Source organism: Tachypleus tridentatus, chromosome 3, assembly GCF_004210375.1.
Source record: "Tachypleus tridentatus isolate NWPU-2018 chromosome 3, ASM421037v1, whole genome shotgun sequence".
Taxonomy (NCBI): Eukaryota; Metazoa; Arthropoda; class Merostomata; order Xiphosura; family Limulidae; genus Tachypleus; species Tachypleus tridentatus.
Window position 1 is genome coordinate 51560695 of NC_134827.1, and position 6989 is coordinate 51567683.

The 6989-nt window shown below is 34.1% G+C and overlaps 1 non-coding gene across 1 annotated transcript; it reads left to right on the forward strand.

The window, feature by feature from the left end:
* The first annotated feature begins 290 nt into the window (after window positions 1-290).
* On the forward strand, window positions 291-362 carry TRNAA-UGC (transfer RNA alanine (anticodon UGC)). Its single transcript has one exon. It is a non-coding gene; the product is annotated as a tRNA-Ala (tRNA).
* The last annotated feature ends 6627 nt before the right edge of the window (window positions 363-6989 follow it).

A 6989-nucleotide genomic window follows, 5' to 3' on the forward strand; every position in this document is an offset into this window, starting at 1 on the left:
AACGACTGTCATATGAGCTTTAGGCTCTGCGATATATAAATACATACATATACATAAGTATTACTTTAAAGTAAACTGTATGATAAAGTACATTATCAGAATACATAAAAGTAAGAAAGAAATATACGAAGAGAAGAAAGCAACCAATACAACGTTCAATCAGTCAGATCATAATGTTGAAATACAAATTTTGATTCACATTGGTTCAACAGGTTGCTCTGAGAAGTTTGAGTGAAAATAAACATGAACTTCATCATTATAAATACACTGAGAAAAACACAAGAACTTCCGGGGGTGTAACTCAGTGGTAGAGCGTTCGCTTTGCATGCGAAAGGCCCCGGGTTCGATCTCCGGCACCTCCAGGGAAGTAGGCGATTGTACGAGAACTGTAAGTTTTTGTGTATTTGTACTTAACTGTTACCATTATGTCTGAACTAGCATACCGTACACCACTATTAACAGTACACGCTCACACGATCGTTAAGAAACTAAGAAATTTAAACCAACGAATTATTAATAGAAGAAATGACATTTATTTTATTCAACAATCTAGAAAGGAACAACTAACCCCTAATTTTGTAAAGGTAAAACTTTCAAAAAATTTTAATACATACACAAACATTATCCAAAATTTACAGAAAAAACTACTTAAAGCCATGTTGAACACAAAATACAAAGAACTACATGACTTACAAAAAATGAACCTAGACCATCAACTGGCATGCTGCATTAAACCAGAGATTTACGGACTTATACAACGAAACATAAACCAAATCAATACTAAGAACGACAGAGACAAAAAGATCTGCCACAACAAAAAACTAGAGAAACTAAGATGCAAACAAGAGAAAAGACACCAAAACGACAAACCGTTGACTAACCTCAGAATTAACAGATCCGACCGTCAATTAAACACAGACGAGAAACAACTACTTAACAAAGGACTCAACTTCGCAATAGCACCTAGGCACATTCCAACCATAGAAATCAAAACATGTTTAGAAGACCTAGCCAGGAGACTTGTGATACTTTCTACAGAAAAGAAAAACAAGGAAACAACCAAAAACAACCAACAGAAAGAAGACAACTTAGATAATTTTATTGACATCCAACAGCCAAACTTCCCAGGTAAAATTACAAATTTATATTTTCCAGTAACACCTAAAAACAACATCTTAAACGATTTTTTATAAGAATTTTCTCACAAAACCATCAACATAATTTCACAAAACAGAAAACTAAAAAACAACCTTACAAAAAGAGACATTAATTCCATTAAAAACCTAAAACAAGACAAAAACATAAAAATTCTAAAAGCAGAAAAAGGTAACGCTATAGTCATAATGAACATGAATGAATAATCCAAAAAATGAATAACATCCTATCAGACACGAACAAATTTAACCCAATACACACAAATCCAACAAAGACACACGAGACGCAACTGAACAAATTACTACTACAAATGAAAAAAGCCAACACAATTTCACAAACACTTTATTCCTACCAACGTAAAACCGACTCACGCACACCACAAATATACGGCATCCCCAAACCTCATAAACCAGATTGTCCATTACGACCAATAATGTCCACATATGAATCGTTTAATTACAATCTTGGTAAATACATAGCATGGGCATTCTCCAAATATGTAACCTCAGCGAGCTCATTCATCAAAGACTCTTTTAATTTCAAGTCTAATCTAAATCAACTTAATCATAAAGCCTTAATGGCCAGTTTCGATGTTACATCCCTCTTTAGAGAAGTTCCAACCACTGAAGCCTGCAAGATAGCCTTAGAACTCTATATCCGAGACCCTAACCCATCCATAGAAATTCCCAGTAACCAGTTAGCAACCCGAATAGAATTCACCACGATAAAGACAAACTTCATGTTCAACAACCAAAACTATATACAAACAAATGGCCAAAGCATGGGCAACCCAGTATCACCAGTTCTAGCCAATAGTTTTATGACACAAGTTGAAACACAAGCAATTAACACAGCATTACATCCACCACTATACTGGTACAGATATGTAGATGACACGGTTGCGGGATTCAAATCTACAGAACACATACTTAATTTTTTCAATCACATTAACTCTATACATCCCAACATTAACTTCACATGTGAACAGGAAGAAAGCAATCAAATATCATATCTTAACCTCAAAATTACAAGAACCGACACACAATTCAAAACAGAAATCCACCGAAAAATCACCCATACTGGACTATACACGGGACTCAGCACATGAAACAAAACAAAAACTCAACATACTAAGAAACCAAATAAACACAGCCAAAAACCGATGCTCACCAGATAAAATTAACGATGAATGAGACCAAATAAAACAATACTTCATCAACATCAATAAGTTTCCTCCACAAATCGTAGAAAACATTATACGCAAACACCTAGACAGAAAGCAAAATCAACCAACAAAAGTAAATATATCTCACGAATCAAAAAATCACGAAACCATATACTGCTGTTTACCATATATTCCTAACATCAGCAAACAAATAACCAACTTTTGGCAAAAACTAGTAACAAAATACGACATTCCAGTTAATACCAAATTTATTCAAAAACAAGGCACAAAACTGAGGTCTATACTATGTAAAAACTACACTGACAAACACCACACCAACACTATTTACAAAATACAATGTGATAACTGCCACAACTTCTATATTGGAGAAACAAGTAGAAAAATGGAAACCAGATTCAAAGAACATAAAAAGTCACCTTCACACGTTTTCGAACACTGCAAGTCAAATAAACACAACATAACCATAGAAAACTCTCAAATACTAAATAAAGAAACAAACATAAACAAACGCAAAATTAAAGAAGCCTTACTTATACAACAACTCAAGCCTAAAATAAACCAATACAAAGGAACATCTTTATACCTATATTAATATAATAAAATAAATAAAATTATATATTCAAACATCTAACACCGCCCTCTACATTCCGACACCCAGTTACACAACCCCTTTCAAACATGTGGTCAGCTTCCGGTCAGTTACCTCTTTCTTTGTGAACCTGACGATGACCGAAGAAGGTCGAAACGTTGTTCGCTCTTCTATGTAAAATATTTTCTCGACCCAAACGAGCCGTTTTTGCATATAAATTTCTCAACAAGTGGGTTTCATAAATAGGTCATGTAAAAAATATAAACTGATATATTCAATATTAGTTTATATAAAAAAAGTTACAGTTTTCATGTTGCTATACCTTTTGCTTTTTCCTTGTCACACCAAACATGCTCGTATAATTTTTAAAATATCATATCTGTGAAAACAGCTCTTGAAAGTGTTGGAGATATCCTGTTACTTAGACACAATCCAAAAAGGGATCACAAAAGAGTCAGCTGGTAATGAGTATCAAATACAGGTTAGATTTCGAATGCTAAAAACTTATAACCTACATGTCCTAAAACCATCTATTACTCGCTGTCAGTGTAAAACACTTAGATATTTCAGTAAAAGATGAGCTTATTTTACAGCGAAATGGATTGATAAATAAATAAAATTTCACTGAAAACATTTTATTTGAATAAAATATTTTAATCGATGTTAAAGAATAGACTTGTGTCAAGATTGACTTAAGTATAGTAATAATAATAATATTTATTTCCATCCATTTCACAATGTGTTTAGCCTAACATGACCCGGCTTAGCTAGGTGGCTAAAGCACTTGTCTCATAATCCGAATATGACGGGTTCGATCCCCCATCGCACCAAACATGCTCGTCGTTTCAGCCGTAAGAGCGTTATAATGTTATGGTCAATCCCACTATTCGTTGGTAAAAGAGTAGCCCAACATTGGCGGTGGGTGGTGATGACTAGCTGCCTTTCCTATAGTCTTACACTCCTAAATTAGGGACGACTGGCGCAGACAGCTCTCTTGTAGCTTTGTGCTTAATTCAAACCAAACCAAACCAAACTTGTGTTAAGAGTGCTTAAATAATGATAATAATACTTGATTATAAAGAGTCAAGTAACATTGTTAAGAAACTCCGGCATAAATCGTTTCGTATCGTGATAAAAAGAAATCCCAGCACGGCTCAGCACGTACACATTTTCCTTGTAAAGGTCGTCGAGTAGATTCACTTTTACACGAAACTTGTTTTGTAAACCAGGTTATACGCTACTCAAGTAGACAGCGATAAGGCGCTTGCACCAACCAGACTGGTAACTCAAGTAGTTACTAACTTAGTGTCTCAGGAATGTGGACGAATCAGTTGTTAACAGTTACATAACAAGGGGCGTGTATGTATAAACATGCTCTATGGTAGTGTTCTTCATACTCATTCTACGGACAAGTATGTAGACGCACATTTGTTTCATCTGGACAAGAATCTATTATTTTATTTTTCATGCAAAAAACTAGAGTAAACTTAATCTGCCTTTCGGAATGATTCTATGTTACTTTAGTACATTATGTGTCAAAACATGGTTTATCTTGTTATTCATTTTAAATGACAATTGTGTCAGTTAATCACTTTTCTTTACAAACTGAAAGTTTTATAAATAACTTACTCATATTCACACACACATAAAACTGATGATGTAAGTATTAGAGATTATACATCTTTAAAGGGAGACAACATCAAGATAAGACTTCATCCTACATTTTTAAAGGAAACCCTAGTTTTGAAAGATACAAATCGTCTACGTCATCAGCACCCTTCTGATCTGGGTAACTCAATGTTATTGTGGATTCTTGTGCTACTTACCGATGTGGATCATTTCATAAACAGCTTCAACGCTGATTTGTATTATAAGAAAGGTCATTGTGTACACCTTCGTATTTGTCAGAAAATGACCATACAATTGCAGGTTTGTTCCACAGAAGTCTTACCATATACAGTATCATTACATCCACCTGACCACCACAACAAACTTAGCATTATCTACTGGAACGTTTATGAAAGAGAAATTCGTTATATCATATATTTAATATGGCAAGAGTAGATTTGTCTAACAGGAATATTATCATACATAACATCATTATATCCATCTGCCTACCATTTCAAACTTATATTTGTCCGTCTAGATTGTTATCTAAGAATGTCATTACATGAGTCTGGCAGACGAATTTTTCAATCTATCAAACGCCAGAAATAGTATTAACAGTGTGGTTAACTAACTGATCACCAGAGTAGTCATAGAAAGGTTCTGTAGTTTGACTGTTAGTTATAATCAAGATTAATTATTACTTATTGTAATTATTATAATCATCTGTAATCAGTTATGACGTTCTTATCGAGAAGGTTGAGGCAATTCGTGATGACAGTTCCTTTGAACCAAGACAAATATAGGTAAAAAAAAATTTTAAACCAGGTTGAAAAACTGGAAATCAATGACAGAATTTTTAGAACTGTTTGTAATGATAAGAACAGTTATGTTTGTTAGTTAACCATGGACGAACTCCCTTCTGTATAATGTGACGTAAACAGGATATGCAGTTTTCAGCTGGTAGCGAGCTAGACCAAAGCTGTTATCACCATACTGGCCTAGTGATTCAAAGTAAGCAGGACGTGTGTACATGAACTTTTTAACATTCCTACACCCATTTCTTTGAATCATTTTAAATTTCAAAAAGAAATGTAGATTTATAAATATTACAAAGTAACGCAAATATTACTCGACGTAACTAAAAAATTAGAAATTATCAAAAAATTGTAGTAGCTCGGCCTGAAAAAGGTTTCTTTTAAAAAGTAAAATTATACTAATTATACAGTTTACTGTAGCAGACTGGTCTATGTATTATATAGTTGAACTGAGTGACATTAGTATCATCAGAAAAGCATTTTTAGAGCTAATTAACAGTTTTAAACGACACATCACACTTACGCAGACGGTGTTCAAAGCGTTGCATGTGACGTTCTTCAAATGACAGAATCTGATAAAAGTAGACACTAAGAACAATAAATCTGGCTTTTGAAAATCCAAACATCATCAAACATCAAGTATCAGTATCTACACCTTATTATATATATGTAAATGTACGTACGTGTTAGTCGGAAGGAAAAAGAGCGTTCGGAAAAAGCGTCTCCAAAACTATGATGATTAAAAACACAACAAATATTAGATATATTCACACAAACAAACAGTAAAAGCACTTAGTCATCACTACCTACCGCCAACTATTAGGCTATTGTTTACAAACGAATAGTGAGATTGATCGTTAGTTATAATGCCCTCACGACTGAAACGGCGAGCATATTTGGTCGCGGGTTCGCATCCCGGTCGCGCCAAACATGCTCGCTCTTTCAGCCGTGGGGGCGTTATAATGTGACGGTCAATCCCACTATTCGTTGGTAAAAAAGTAGCCCAAGAGTTGGCGATGGGTAGTGATGACTAGCTACCTTCCCTCTAGTCTTACACTGCTAAATTAGGGACGGCTAGCACAGATAGCCCTCGAGTAGCTTTGTGCGAAACTCCAAAACAAACAAACAAACATATTTGGTAGGACGGGGAGTCGAACGTCGTGAGATTCTGATTGCGAGTCGACCTTCCTAACCAACCTTGAGGACAAATGTGGAGTTTCTAACATGTTTTATTCTCAATCTAACTTCAGTACTAATGTATATATTTTCATAAAAATTGCTTCACTACTAAAGTGTATATCTTATTATATTTTTAAAAAAATCTATTGAAGTAACAACATATGTACATGGAGAAAAATTTCGTATAGCAGTTAATATGTGTACAAACTAAGCAAAACGTATAAAATGCAAAGTTATACACTTTGCTTACAATACCTACAACTGAAATAAACAGTACTTTCTGTAACTATATATCCTTGTATTCTATCAAGCAAATGTCTATTTTGTTTCTGCTCAACTGCATAAATTAAGTTTAATAAACAAATAAAAATAATTAATATTATTTGATATTTTAGATAAAAAGAAGTAGGACAACATGTTTCCCATGATGTTCAACAACAACAAACAAATTAACAAC